The sequence below is a fragment of the Centruroides sculpturatus genome, unplaced genomic scaffold (genome assembly GCF_000671375.1).
Source record: "Centruroides sculpturatus isolate CEXI.00-Female unplaced genomic scaffold, Cexi_2.0 scaffold830, whole genome shotgun sequence".
Classification (NCBI taxonomy): domain Eukaryota; kingdom Metazoa; phylum Arthropoda; class Arachnida; order Scorpiones; family Buthidae; genus Centruroides; species Centruroides sculpturatus.
Genome location: NW_019385303.1, coordinates 106,979 through 122,955, shown reverse-complemented (window position 1 = coordinate 122,955; position 15,977 = coordinate 106,979). Strand labels below are relative to the sequence as shown.

At 25.4% G+C, this 15,977-nt stretch overlaps 1 long non-coding RNA gene across 1 annotated transcript; it reads right to left on the bottom strand.

Annotated features, from left to right (window-relative positions):
* Nucleotides 1-9,555: 9,555 nt before the first annotated feature.
* On the bottom strand, nucleotides 9,556-14,189 carry LOC111637384. The gene is made up of 3 exons (XR_002758687.1): nucleotides 14,069-14,189; nucleotides 12,456-12,735; nucleotides 9,556-9,696 (listed from the first exon to the last, which is right to left on the bottom strand). It is a non-coding gene; the product is annotated as an uncharacterized LOC111637384 (long non-coding RNA).
* Nucleotides 14,190-15,977: the final 1,788 nt, after the last annotated feature.

Genomic DNA, 15,977 nt, shown 5'->3' with positions numbered 1-15,977 from the left:
AGGATGCTGGAGAGAAAGATGGATGAAGATGATGAAAGATCAGGGATGCTGGAGACTGTACAGTACACTTATCAGGAAAGATTTTGAAAACTTTTATTAAAGAAAACAAAAATTGTATTGTAGTTTTTCTTCTTTGTTTTTTTTTCATTTTATTTGACGCGAATTCCTATAAATTAAAGGGATTTGTTTAACAGAATTTTTGAGAATGTTCTCATTGTTTTCTTGTGTCCATCATTTAGAAACAAGCCCTTTATTTTTCTCTTTTATTTTGACGTGATAGGATTTATAAAAAGTGATAATAAAGTATCGAATTCTTCAATTTATTTGTTTGTTATTTTAAAATTTAGTTTTAGAAATGTAATATAAGAAAAATTAACAAAAATTTCGATTTATACACGTCAAATTAACATTAAGTTAGTGTTTCAACCTTAGAACTTAATTAACTCAATACTTAATTAAATAATTATACTTTTTGAAGGTAAAATTTAATATCTAAGTACTTAAAATGATTCAAATTTACAAATATTCTACTTAATTTTAACATAATTTTTAATTTTGAGCCCAAGGACTAACAATAATTTAGTGTTTCTACTCTATACTTAGAAGTAAATTATCTCAATTAAATGTTTAAAAAATGAATATTTTAGTACATAAAATGCTTTAAAATTATAATTATGGTTTATTTTACTGATTTTTAGTATAATTTTTTAATTAATAGACCCAGAAAACAATTAAAATTAACATTAATTATATGCATCCATTTAACACTTAAACGCGACAAAATATATTCATTAAATCGATATTTTAGTAAATAAAATTGATTTAAATTTATAAATATTTTTATTTTATTGATTTTTACACGCAATTAACACTGAGAAATAAGAAAATGTTATTTTAATTAAGTAGCATTCAACTCGTTTTATTAAAACTTAAGCTTTAATATGTAACAGAAAATGAAGAGGAAGAAGAAGAAAAAAATAATTTTTATGAAATGNATGTATAAGTTCTATAAAATATAATGTATACAATAAGTTTTATAATATATAATTAATCATATTTTCAATATAAAATTATTATATGTTAAATTCTTAGAGTGTAATTTTTAGTTCTTTAAGTCGAAAATTTTAATTAATTTAGTTTTTAAAATAAAATTTTTTACTTTAATTTAAATTTATTTGAAATTATAAAGTTATTTTATAATAATTTTACATAAAAATAGACAAAAATCGAGTTGGGTATGATGCAGAAGATGCTGCAGGAAAATCATCCTCCGCATCATTCTTACTTATTCAATTGCTAATTTTACAAATAATTTATACTGATATTATGATATTCCAGTATCATTATCATAACTCGAAGCTATTTTTAATAAAAAAATTGTCAAAACTAATTCTTTAAAATAATCCTCAGCATCATCTAGAGGGATGCTTACACGGAACAATCAATTTTCCATATGATTTCTATAGAGAAATAATTAATTGCATGATTAAATCAGTTAAATTATTGTAGCTAAAGCTGTAAAAGTAGTCATCCAGGACAATTTCTAGTCACTGACAGGACTATGTCATTGGGAGAAGTCCATGGGGATTTGTTTCTCCCCTCTAACACGACTACTGACATAGGAAACTATTCTATTGGGAAATGCTCGTTATCTTAGGCTATTGTTATCAAATGGTGAGCAGTTGGCAGTGGCTTAAGCGTATAACATACACATGTCACTCAGCCATATGACCAATCCACTACAATGGATACCAATAGAAACCTGTAGCTACAGAACAAACGTGATAATCTATAACTTTAAACGAACCACCCCAATAATTACACGCTTTAATTCGTTAAATAAACAAAATTAGAGGGGTATAAATTTAATAATTTGTAACTTTATAATCGTTAGAATGTCCCCTTTATATATTTACAACAGATTTGTAATTGTAATATTAAAAATTGTCTAATAATTTACGTTTTTTCTTCGGATATCTCCGTAAGCGACTCGAGCGACGAATGATGGATTTGTTTTTAAATCTATATTTCTATTTATAAAAAATTAAATTTTTATAATTCGATACTTTTACAAACATTTCGTATAATTTTATAATCCAATTACGCATAGAATATTAAAACACACTTTAAGTTCAATTATAAGATCTTAATTAGTGAGAAATTCCTTCATAATTGAATATATATTGTTAAGTCAAATAAGAAAATGCATTTATTTACCACATAAACGTTACAACTAATTAAAATTGATGGAAAATAAGGAAAGGAAAAGGAGGGGGAAGTAAGGAAAGAATTTTATAATTTTTACAGAATAATTCTCCTTCAAGTTCTGTTGGAAAATTCCCCCCAACTTTTCTCAAGCTTTGTTTATTATTTAAAATAAACAGGGAAATTTTTCTTAAACATTGTTTGTGATTTATTGTAGATAATTAATTTGTGTTGCTAGATTCGTTCGGTGTTATCATTTGTAGTAATGACATAAATCCTCTTGGTGTGACGACCGAACCAATTATCTCACTTCAGGTGAAGACATGGTTCCAGAATCGTCGTATGAAACACAAGAAACAAATGAGAAAAATGACGGAAGAGACAGTAAGCAAACACGATCATTTATTATCCTCGAGGACAGATGATATAGCAAACAGGTTGAGGGATGCTGACTCCTTTTCCGAACCAGAAGTCGACGTTGTAGGAGAAGAGAATCATTAAAGGATGCTGGAGAGAAAGATGGATGNGCATTAAAAATTCTAATTTAACCAGAATTTAACATTTTTTTAACATGAAAAAACAGTTTTTTTGGTAGAAAGAACATTAAATTTTATAGCGAAATAAACGTCAAACGTGTTTTTTTAGAAAGAGGGATAGATATTTCTTTCCATGTCATCATCCAGTTTTGCTTTTCCAACAAGAAATGTGTCTCCATTCAAATACTTGCGACACTTGGAAAGCTTTTGTCCAGGTTCCTTCATAATCCGATTGAACACTTTGGGGACTTTCTAAAAAATAAAAAAAAATATCTAAAAAATAGCTGTGTAGAAAGTTATATCCGATAAGTAGAAAAATTTCATATTCAACAAAAACAAAGGCCTATATATATATATATAACGTGTGTGCTTAAATGTATAAAAATATAATAAAATTCGTTAAAAACATTATAAAAATTATTCTAAAAATTCTTTTAAATTTATTTTAAAGTTATATAATTAGAAAAATCTCTAAGTATTCATCGCAATCAAACGATTTATCAAGTTAACTTGAATAAAATTAGACTCATTTCTTTAATTGTTTCAAGAGATTTTTAAGATTATAATCAGTTTTTTTAATGTTTATGGTTATGAAAGTTCATAAAAACAATATTATAAGCAAATAATTATATTTTTTCGACTAAAATGAATTACTCATTATCGTCCTCATCCTCATCCTCCGCATTTTTTTAATTCTGACTTTTATTTTCTTCTATGCTTTAAATTATTTTTATTTTTATATTAATCTTCGTAATTTTGGTTTAATTTATTAGATTAATTTAATGAATAATTTTAATTTTTAATTGTTTATTTAGCGATAACTTTCCATAGGATACAGACATTTTTATGCTTGTAATATACTTCTATGGTTATTTTAAGAGGTTTTTATGATCATAAAAGAATTATTTATACGATAATAGACTTTTGCAGTTATAATATTGTGTTTTAAAGAACATTTTATAAGCATACAATTCTATTTTAAGAGATTTTTATAACTAAATACATTAGTTATTATTATCCGCATCCTCATCTTCCGCATCTTTACAATTTACTTGTTTTACCTTTTAAAGTATATAAAAAGCAATAAATAAATTTTAATTAGTTAAATTATTAAAAATTTAAATTCTGAAAATATATTTTACGTTAAGTTTCCTTTTAAATAAGTTTCATTCTCATAAATAAACAATTTATAAAAGGTGTAGAGAGCAACAAGATGACGAATATTTTCCGTATTTTAATTAATGTTATTAAATTAATTTTAATATAAAAATTAAAAAAGTAGAATATTTAAAAAGGAAATTTATATAAAAATGTATTCAAACTAGTTATTATTTGAAATTTTTCCAAATTTCAAGAAGCGCAAGTAATGATTCTGACATTTTTTTTTCCTCTTCCTCCTCCTCCTCCTTTCTTCCATGATGCAAATGTTAACAATACGTTGAAAAAATATATATACATACATACATACATAAATATATATCTTTTCTATATATTATTATTATTTCTTCTACTTCTTCTTTTTATTATTTGAAAGAATTCATTATTCTTGCAACTTTACAAAACTAACAAGTGAGAGTAAATTCGTCAAAACCTTAGTGATGGAGTAGTAGAGTGGATACGATGCTCGTCCAATCCCAAGCAATGATATTTGTGTGACACGTGGATGTGGCAGCATCCTTCTAAACAAGAATCATTTAGAAACATTGCCATGTTATCAACTGGATGATAAGAAGAGTCGTTGAATGTGCAGTGACGAAGTAGGTATTGATAAAGTTGTCAGCTCTTTTGGTAAACCACTGCACCCAGTGACAGGATGGGAGTTGTAGTAAATTGAATCAATTTGCCGCTCAAATTATTTAACAAACTAACTCGTTTTGCTTCATCCACTGACTATCAGCCATCTTTAACTTTGTTTGCTTCCAGTAAATTGGTAGAGCGGACGTGACTGAAGGACATTTCGTCCTAGTACAATTAGGCAGAGTTCAGACGAACATCAGAGATAAGCTTGTCCATCAGAGCTCTTACAAACTGGCTGCAACCGAATCAATTATTGGCCAATTAGCACGTCAGAAATCCGGTTAAGCTTGTAATCAAGTACAGAACAATATGGTCTGTGGCTAAAAACTAATAGACTTTATTATGTAAACAATAGAAGCTCTTCCTTTCAATTTCGACAAATATAATTTATTAACTTTCTTTACTTACAAACTAAATGCATTAGTCATCATCGTTCTCATCCTCCTCCGCATCCTTATCATTTTTCTTTTCTTCTATCCTTAAATTATCTTATTTATAATAAAAAATAATTAATATAAGATAATTTTTGCTCCGTTTNGGAGCAGGAAGATTGACGTTTTCCTGTGTATAATACACAGTATATATATTAATTTTCGTTCTTCTCTGATCATCTTTGTCTGTAGCATTAAGTAAAAGCATACTTTCTCTTTTTATTGTATATATATATATAAGTCTTCTAAAAAGTAGTATCGCCCTTTATAAATTATTCAACAGTCTATAATTTATTCTGTAAATTACCTTTGTATTTACTTTTAAATAAAAACAAAAATATATTATTTATCTTTACTGGAAGAGCGAGAAGATGAGCATCTTCTTTCACATACATTAAGCGTTATCATTTTATGGTTACTTCTATATCTTATTTCTTGCATATAATAATAAATAAAAGTAAAATAAAGATATTTTATCTTACAGGAAGATGAAAATATTCATGTTTTTTCTACAAAATAATTTACTTTTATTATTTTATTGAATAATGTACATAAAAGATAACACTTTAAACGTTATGAGAGAATTTCCTCGTGTTAAATTAATATTAATTTAAGCATTTATCATATTTAAATTAATAGATTTTTTCATGAATAAAATTTAAAATATACATAATTTTATTATTAAAATAAATACATTTATATACAAAAATTGTTTTTGAAGTAAGAATGAATATACATCTTCATTTTCTTTATTCTATTCCTGTAACTGTATCAAGTCTACGAAGATACAGACATGTTTTTATGATAATTAAATCGCTAATATTTTTATTTTTAAATAAAAAATAAACGAATAACAATAAAAATAAATAAATTCAGTAATTAATTAAATTATTTAATGAGAAATAAATAATATTTTAAAGTATACTTTTAACGTAAACGTATTAAGATCGTACATCTATACAAATATTTAAATTATAAACTTATATTTAATTATTTACTAAATTTAATAACCTAGATAATGGTATTTTCTATTAATTTAAATCATTAATTATTAATTTACAATCTTAATTTTATTTAAATTTACTCAATTTATCCGTTAATATATAAACTTACACATAGGCCTAAGAGTGCATCTTTCATCCTTGGAGCAGGAAGATTTGCAAATTAAAGATAAAAATTTATGAAAAACAAACAAAAATACGAATAAAACACATTTATTTGTTGATTCTAAATAAAAGAAACATGTTTATTTGAGAATTTCGTAATAACAAAAGGCATTTTTTTCAAAATAATAAATTAGAATCTTATAATCCAGAAGAAAGGTTAAAATATAATTTATTTCATATTTTTCTTAAAGAATTTTATCCATGATCATAAACAAATTTGACGGTGTATTAAATTATATTTTGTAGTCAATAAGTCTCATCATGTGAGAGCTTATCTTTTGAGTAGTAGATGTACATTGGTAGAGAACTCTCTTGTTTCTTGTAAACCACTTCGACTCGATATGAATCTAATAAAAGAGAGAAAAACAACATAAATTGAACTAAAATTTTTGTTTTATCTTTAGTTTAATAGAGGATACTCTACTCTAAAATAATATAAAGAATTGATACAGTTCTCTTGGCTTAATTTCTAACGACGTTTACTCAATATTAAGTGGATTATTTGCCTTACAAAATCAAAATTTTCGTAACGTTTAACTTAAATTTAACAACACCAAACGATCGCCTAATTATCGGGCTATAATATGGCTATTTTAAATGATTGGAACTAAGTAATATAAATTTAAAACTTTAATTATTTTATAACCATTCGAGTTGAAAAACATTCTTAGAAACGTGTTCAGTTTAATGACGACGAAGCCTACAATAAGGAGGAAGATGCGGATTATCATCCGCATCCTCCTCATAAACATATTATTATTATCCGCATCATCTAATGAGAAAGATGCGGAAGATAGTGATATATTTTAGAGAATCCAATCATCATCCTATACTTTAAATTTAAAACAATTAATTATCATCAAACGCAAGTTATAAAAAAACAAAAATAAAATATTTTTTTTCTAGATGGAGCTAAGTTTATACACTACATAAAGACTCGATTTAAATCGTGTTTACTTGAAAGAAAACTAATTTTTATCGAAAAAAAACGTATAAAAACCTAAGGCTATTTTCATAAACAGCCTTATAAATGCCTGGCAGCTTATAAATGTATAAAATTCACTAGTAAAGTTGGAAAGGCGCGTGTATAGGCGACGTTAAGGTAAAAAAAGAATATGTGAAAAATTGAAGAAAAATCAACAAATTTCTACATAATCGGAAACATTTTGAGATTAGTTAAACAACCAAAATTAATTTTCGATTGTAAAGCCGGGCTATAAACATTGTAATGGTGATTTGACGTCTTATCTAACAAACAGTGAAATGGCAACAGAGGATAAGAGAGAGCAAGAGAGAGAGGGAGAACGAGAGAAAGAGAGAGAGAGAGAGTATTCATTTAATACCTTTATTCTCAGTCCTAACCATGTCTTCTAGCTAATTTATCAAGCACCTAATCTCCTTGAATCGTGGCTCTGGGACAATCACTTTAATAAGCGATTGCTACATTTACTTAATTGCCTCCACAAGGGCCAAAGATCGTCCTTGTTACGACCTGATTCTCGTGTCGGCTACATTAAATCCCTTATATTTTCCAATTACACAGACTAACGTTACTGCTTTACACGTACAACAAAGTCGGCAGTCTTTAGCTAGGTAGTAGCAGAGCATGAGTTGCCGACACAGGACTCGGTAATCCGCTTTGACATGAAGGATTAACTAGGCCCCGCAGGGCTTGCTTGCACAACGTGTGTGTGCCGTATAATTAATTGCAGTATTTACTTTTCCAAGAGACCTAGGGGAGGAGCGAGACGATTTGCTAGCTGGACGTGTTCAAAAAAGGACCCGACGCTGTCTTGAGTGTGAGAAGCTTAAACATCGAGCCAAGCCAATACGGCTTTAATACACACGCTTCGGGCATTAAGACTAACAGCTAGGAGTGTCGCTGGCGATTGTTTGTTCCTTATTTTCTAGCTGGTCGCGGTACAGCTCAGGGGATGTCGAACTACTGCGAGGTGATGATCTGACAAATGACAAGATGCTGCATTCCACACGCTAACTAGTCGCTCTCCATCCTCTCTCCTCTTCTCTCTCTTCATCTAAGGAATATAAGGAATGTCGCCCTTTATAAACCATTATCGGTTTCTTTTGTGGTTTGCCTGACTGTGTATGTATCATTAAATAAAAATAAAAAAAAACAATATCAAATTTTATAGGAGGAGCAGGAAGATGGACGTTTTCCTGTGTATAATACACAGTATATATATTAATTTTCGTTCTTCTCTGATCATCTTTGTCTGTAGCATTAAGTAAAAGCATACTTTCTCTTTTTATTGTATATATATATATAAGTCTTCTAAAAAGTAGTATCGCCCTTTATAAATTATTCAACAGTCTATAATTTATTCTGTAAATTACCTTTGTATTTACTTTTAAATAAAAACAAAAATATATTATTTATCTTTACTGGAAGAGCGAGAAGATGAGCATCTTCTTTCACATACATTAAGCGTTATCATTTTATGGTTACTTCTATATCTTATTTCTTGCATATAATAATAAATAAAAGTAAAATAAAGATATTTTATCTTACAGGAAGATGAAAATATTCATGTTTTTTCTACAAAATAATTTACTTTTATTATTTTATTGAATAATGTACATAAAAGATAACACTTTAAACGTTATGAGAGAATTTCCTCGTGTTAAATTAATATTAATTTAAGCATTTATCATATTTAAATTAATAGATTTTTTCATGAATAAAATTTAAAATATACATAATTTTATTATTAAAATAAATACATTTATATACAAAAATTGTTTTTGAAGTAAGAATGAATATACATCTTCATTTTCTTTATTCTATTCCTGTAACTGTATCAAGTCTACGAAGATACAGACATGTTTTTATGATAATTAAATCGCTAATATTTTTATTTTTAAATAAAAAATAAACGAATAACAATAAAAATAAATAAATTCAGTAATTAATTAAATTATTTAATGAGAAATAAATAATATTTTAAAGTATACTTTTAACGTAAACGTATTAAGATCGTACATCTATACAAATATTTAAATTATAAACTTATATTTAATTATTTACTAAATTTAATAACCTAGATAATGGTATTTTCTATTAATTTAAATCATTAATTATTAATTTACAATCTTAATTTTATTTAAATTTACTCAATTTATCCGTTAATATATAAACTTACACATAGGCCTAAGAGTGCATCTTTCATCCTTGGAGCAGGAAGATTTGCAAATTAAAGATAAAAATTTATGAAAAACAAACAAAAATACGAATAAAACACATTTATTTGTTGATTCTAAATAAAAGAAACATGTTTATTTGAGAATTTCGTAATAACAAAAGGCATTTTTTTCAAAATAATAAATTAGAATCTTATAATCCAGAAGAAAGGTTAAAATATAATTTATTTCATATTTTTCTTAAAGAATTTTATCCATGATCATAAACAAATTTGACGGTGTATTAAATTATATTTTGTAGTCAATAAGTCTCATCATGTGAGAGCTTATCTTTTGAGTAGTAGATGTACATTGGTAGAGAACTCTCTTGTTTCTTGTAAACCACTTCGACTCGATATGAATCTAATAAAAGAGAGAAAAACAACATAAATTGAACTAAAATTTTTGTTTTATCTTTAGTTTAATAGAGGATACTCTACTCTAAAATAATATAAAGAATTGATACAGTTCTCTTGGCTTAATTTCTAACGACGTTTACTCAATATTAAGTGGATTATTTGCCTTACAAAATCAAAATTTTCGTAACGTTTAACTTAAATTTAACAACACCAAACGATCGCCTAATTATCGGGCTATAATATGGCTATTTTAAATGATTGGAACTAAGTAATTGTCAAATTACTTAGTTCCAATCATTTAAAATAGCCATATTATAGCCCGATAATTAGGCGATCGTTTGGTGTTGTTATTATCTACTCGGGCTGTGAGTTGATGTTTATATATCTTAAATTTAACGTTAAATCAAATATAAAACGAATAAAATGCAATTTTCTGAATTAAATTTATGCGTTTTTTACGTTAATTCCTTAATTAAACGTAAAAAATGTATATGTTAACAGCAGATTTTTATCTCGATCCTGATGCTCTTGTATGGAATTTACACTTAATTTTTGTTTTTTAAATGAATTTTAAGCATATTTTACACTTAAAAATGGACAAAAAACAATATTTGTTGTCGATTATTCTTAATTTTTACCATTTATCCACGAAAATACGTAGTTAAAACTTTAGTTAAATTGCTACCTTGGCCAATATTAAGTGTTATAATTATAAAGTATTTAGCTTTTAAACTCTATATTTTAATAATATTTAACCTTAAATTTAATGTAAATTAGATATAGAACGAATATAATACAATTCCCTTTCTTAAATATATAAATTTTTACCTTTTAATCATTAAATAAAGGTAGAAATTTGAAAATTAAGATGCTCTTTTATGGAATTAATATTAATTTCTATGCACATTTTACACTTAAAAATGAATATAAAAATGGACATTTTTTATTGCTTAATTAACTTTTAATATTAAAAAGTTTATTGTTTATAGATTTATTTAACGTTTTATCTACTGAAAATCTTAATCTTTATCCTTACTCTAGCATCATCATAAGCTTCCTCTTCCGCATCAATTTCATCTTTATTCCAGCATCACTAACGATGCTAGAATAAATATATAACTTATATTAAGTATTAATTAAATAATATTTNATGTTAAAGGATAAAAATATTTACAAAGGATTTTTTATGTATAAAAAAGTAAAAAATAATTTTATTTTTATTAAGATTTTCATTATAGTAATCAAATTCTACAGTAGACCGTTTTACGACCGCACGCTTTACATCACTCGCTCTTACATCTGATCAAACTTTTACATTATAATCGCATAAAATGTCGCATTTGAGCATTGAATTACTTCTATAGTTATTCCTCTGAAACACTACACATTTTAAACTGTAATTTTATAAATAATTTCAAAGTACTACACCGAAATTATGAAAATAGTAGGGCTCGCTTCACGACGGTTTACTAGGAAGCGATTAAGACGTAAAATTGGGAATTCTATTGCATTTTAATGATAAAAATAGATAAAATTAATTGAAAAATGAATAAAATTGATATTAAAACCAATATATCTAATGAAATATAACTTAATTTTAAGATTATTAGAATTAATTTAGGACTTTGCATTATCGTTGATAAACTGAATTAGTGATTACACCTTAGGGCTTGGATTCGAGCGATTTTATTATAGTTTAAACGTGAAAATGTCAAATATTATGATTAACTTGTAATTAAATAATTCCATTTTAAGTCCTTATTAAATATTTAAACTATTCTTGACAATAATTTAAGGATAGAAAAGCTTAATTACAATAGTCTAAGGAATGAGCATCACTCTCTCTTTGATTTATAAACTGCATAAAAATTACACTTTTTAAAATTCATTTTCGGATATTTCAAACTTGTATAATTTAAATTATTCTAAATGATAATTAACATTATAATAATATAAAATTAAGACAATTAAACTATATTTAACCTATATTTATATTTTTCTTGGCTATAAGCTTAATGTAAATGTAGTTAAACTACGTTTATTAAATAGGCTAAGTTAAATTATTTAGTTTAATTGCTAAGGTAAGGCAATTAAGCTAAATCTAAATTAAAATAAGGTTAAACTCTAATTTAATTTGTCTAAATGATAAGTAATATTATATCAGTTAGATGCTTAATAATTAGTTATATTAAGTGTGAAATCTTCATCATAATTAACTTAAATTATAAAACTTAGTTAATTTTTAATGTATTTTAAGAAAAATATCATTAAAAGATCGCATTTTAATTGTTTTTTTTTTTTTTGCTAGAAAATTAGCTTCAAAATAGTGTAATTTCTTGCTTCATCTTTTATGATCTGATGAAGAAAAATCATTTTTAATTCATTTATATTCTTAGAAATTAAAATATATTAAATTTAATTTAATTATAAAACGCACATTTTAAGAGAAAAATCCATTTTTGAAGTTAAAATTCGTAATTCCTGCAAGCAATTTTAATTGAGATGGAGGAGGATGCAATGATAACATTATCAAATTTAAGTTTAAATTATTAACTATCCGCATCATTTTCATGAATTTTTCTAATGTGTATGCGATGCTAACGTTAACTAAATATGAATAATATAATTATTTATTTATTTCATTAAGAAAATAATTACAAAAAGTTAACTAATTATCACCTGGTTATAAATAAAATTAACTAGTTTCTCTAATTATTAATCAAATTTTAGAATTAATGAGTTAAAATATGTTCTTTTCAGTACATTTATCTCGTATTAAGCTTCCATTGTTCGCTAATTATTATCTGTATTATAATTTTCATCTTCATTTGCCACTATTCATTATCCAGTTTGTATAAAGATACGCATTCTACACTTGTTTATAACATGTTTTTGCTCTTAATAACAATTAATAATTAATTATCATCATTTCTAGTTGTTATTTATGCAATAATAAAGGGTCAGATGATATATATTATACAATTTTTTCTTCTGGCATCAATTGATCCATTCGATGATAACCTTGCTACATCACCTCTGCATCCTGAAACAGTAGAGAAAATAACATATAAATCATCATTATTTTTAATAAAATATTTATTTTAGTGAGTTTAAATTCCTAAAAAAAACAATAATTAATTATAAATCATGTTTAAATTCTAAAAACCTCATAAATTTAGCTAAAAAATGTTAATTTGTATAGTAATTATTCTAATTATCCTACAAATTTTCTGTGCATATTTATAAGAATATAACACATTAAATCGTAAAAAGCACTTTGTCAGAAGTTAAAAATAATTAATTTAATTATATTACATCTTTCTTAAAATGCAAACCTCACAAATAAATCTATCATCATCTTTTAAAACTCATAGTTTATCATCAAGAATCTTGCTTTTATCATCCGTTTTTGCATTATTTTTCAAAGAAATTTAATTATTTGGATATAGAATAATTATTTTCTAGAAGAAAACAAGAATTTATTATTATTATTTTGATCTTTATCAGCTATAATTTAATAATTTTAATTACTATTTGAAAGCGTATTACTCGAAAGCTTATCATAAAAAGTAACTAAATCTAATACTTTTGCATTTAAATATGATTCTAAACTCAATTATCATTTAATTTTGTTATTATTAATATAAATTTTATCCATTTTAAGAAAATAAATTAGTTTGGAGAATGTAATTCTTACATTCTCCAAACTAATTTATCTATTTTCTTTGAACGTAATTAGTGCTAAATTCTAAAGACAATTTTTATTCTAAATTCTAAAAATGATGTTTATTTATTATTTGGCACTAATTACAATTAAGAATTATTCAAAAATCTTTCTAAATTCTTGATTAAATATCAGAATTTCCTAATATATCTTGGTATACAGTACGTTCGCACTGGCCATAAGCATCTTCATCCTGATTAAAGCTAAATTCTTATTCCTGTGCCAATATTTCTTTATATATTTTGTTATACGCGTGTGGATAGGATGTAGTTGTCGCCAATGATGTGCTTAAGTCTATATTTTCCACGAACCAAGTTCTGCTAACAGCCCGTTTGACTAAAAATTGATTTTTCCTATTGCGTATTACTGTTGCTGATCTTCCAATGAGATTCATCGTCTCCACCGCACATTTATCGTCCTTCATACCCACAAATGTTAATAAAAATATATATTTCATTTCACTTTACACTTTATTTTTCTTTATAAAACGTAAATCTCCTAATACCACCCTTATGAAAACGACTCAAAAAAATGTCTCTAAAAAATTATAATGTAACCTTGTTTGAATCAGTTTTTCTCCTTTAAATTTGTGTAATTTACGCAGAAACGGTTAACTTAAAACCTTTAAAATATTCTTAAGACATTTACTTACTTATATATAGTAGGAAAACCTCTAAAAAATCATCTATTTAGCTTGTACTTTGTCTTGTTTTCCATACAGAAAAATTAGTCTCTAAGTGTTCGTGAATCCACCAATTATTCCTTCATAAATTTATATAATTTATATATATAAATTGTTAAATTAAAGTAAATATTATTTATACATAACATTTATTTACTTATTTAACAAGGAAAATTCCCTAAAATTCAAGAATTATCCCTCAATACGTCTACTTACAATTTAAACAAATCAGTAGTTAAACTACGTTTATTAAATAGGCTAAGTTAAATTATTTAGTTTAATTGCTAAGGTAAGGCAATTAAGGTAAATCTAAATTAAAATAAGGTTAAACTCTAATTTAATTTGTCTAAATGATAAGTAATATTATATCAGTTAGATGCTTAATAATTAGTTATATTAAGTGTGAAATCTTCATCATAATTAACTTAAATTATAAAACTTAGTTAATTTTTAATGTATTTTAAGAAAAATATCATTAAAAGATCGCATTTTAATTGTTTTTTTTTTTTTTGCTAGAAAATTAGCTTCAAAATAGTGTAATTTCTTGCTTCAGNCACAGATAAAACAATTTACCACAACAGACCAGACATCACACTCATTGACAAACACAATAAAATCACATACATTATAGACATAGCCATTCCAAACACTCACAATGTACAAAACACATGCACTGAAAAAATTAGCAAGTACACAGAACTCGCCCAGGAAATAAGGCATCTGTGGAGGATGGATAGGGTGCTTATTGTACCTGTCATTCTCTCCTGTACAGGTGTGATACCACACACACTACACAAAAGCCTGGGAACATTACAATTGAGTAGAAATACATACATCACACTACAGAAGGCCACTATATTGAATACATGTCACATTGTTAGGAAATTTCTGAATACAGATACACACACTGACACACTTCTTTAATTTTAGTTTTGTTTTGGTTGCTATGCCTTGACTTTGGTCCGGCATAGTACACAGCCACCGGTGTGAACCGAGTATAACTCACAAAACAACAACAATAATAATTAAAAGTAACAAACACTGAAAACATCAATTTTTCTTAGAATTGTTCAAAATTATGCTGAAGTTCTCACTATTTTTTTATTAATTAATTTTTTTCTCATTTTCTGTTTTAAGTGCAGTCTTGGAATAAATTTTTTGTGTAATTGTTGTTTTTTAATAAGGAATTTTAATTTTAGTTTTATTAAATTATAAAAATTACTATATGTGTATTAATCTTGCATTAACAAGATTAATTCACATATAGTAATTTTTAATATATTTATGACATATCATATTACATTTTATAGTATCATATGTATTTATTATGTAACTTTATTCAATTTTGTTTGATATGTAATCAAATTTGATGATATATACATATATATCAATATGTAAAATATATTTTTTTTAAAGTTTTAAACTAAAGTTTATTGTGCTTTGTGTAGTAGATATAGCTTAATTATTGATGTATATATATTTTAATAATAATTTAGAAAAAGTAAATTACATAAAATTGTTTTGTGTATGTGATAGGATATCAAATATTAGAATAAACGTCATTCTAAATAAAAGTAGATACTTACAGGATGTAGAAACTATGACAGCTCATTTTGAAACTTTCATTCAGAAAGTAATGAAATTCCAAAGAATTTCTTAGAGGTAACTGGTCATTTAAACATAATGAAAACCAAATACTTTCTGGAGTACTTTCAATTTTTTAGTAACATACTTAGCTGAATTTTATAAAGAATTAAAAATTTTTTTATTAGTTTAATTTTTATGAAAATGTCAAAACATTTTATATAATATCTACAAAGTAAAATTCATTAAACATGATATAACAATTTTGGACTGAAAAATAACTGTAAACTGACAA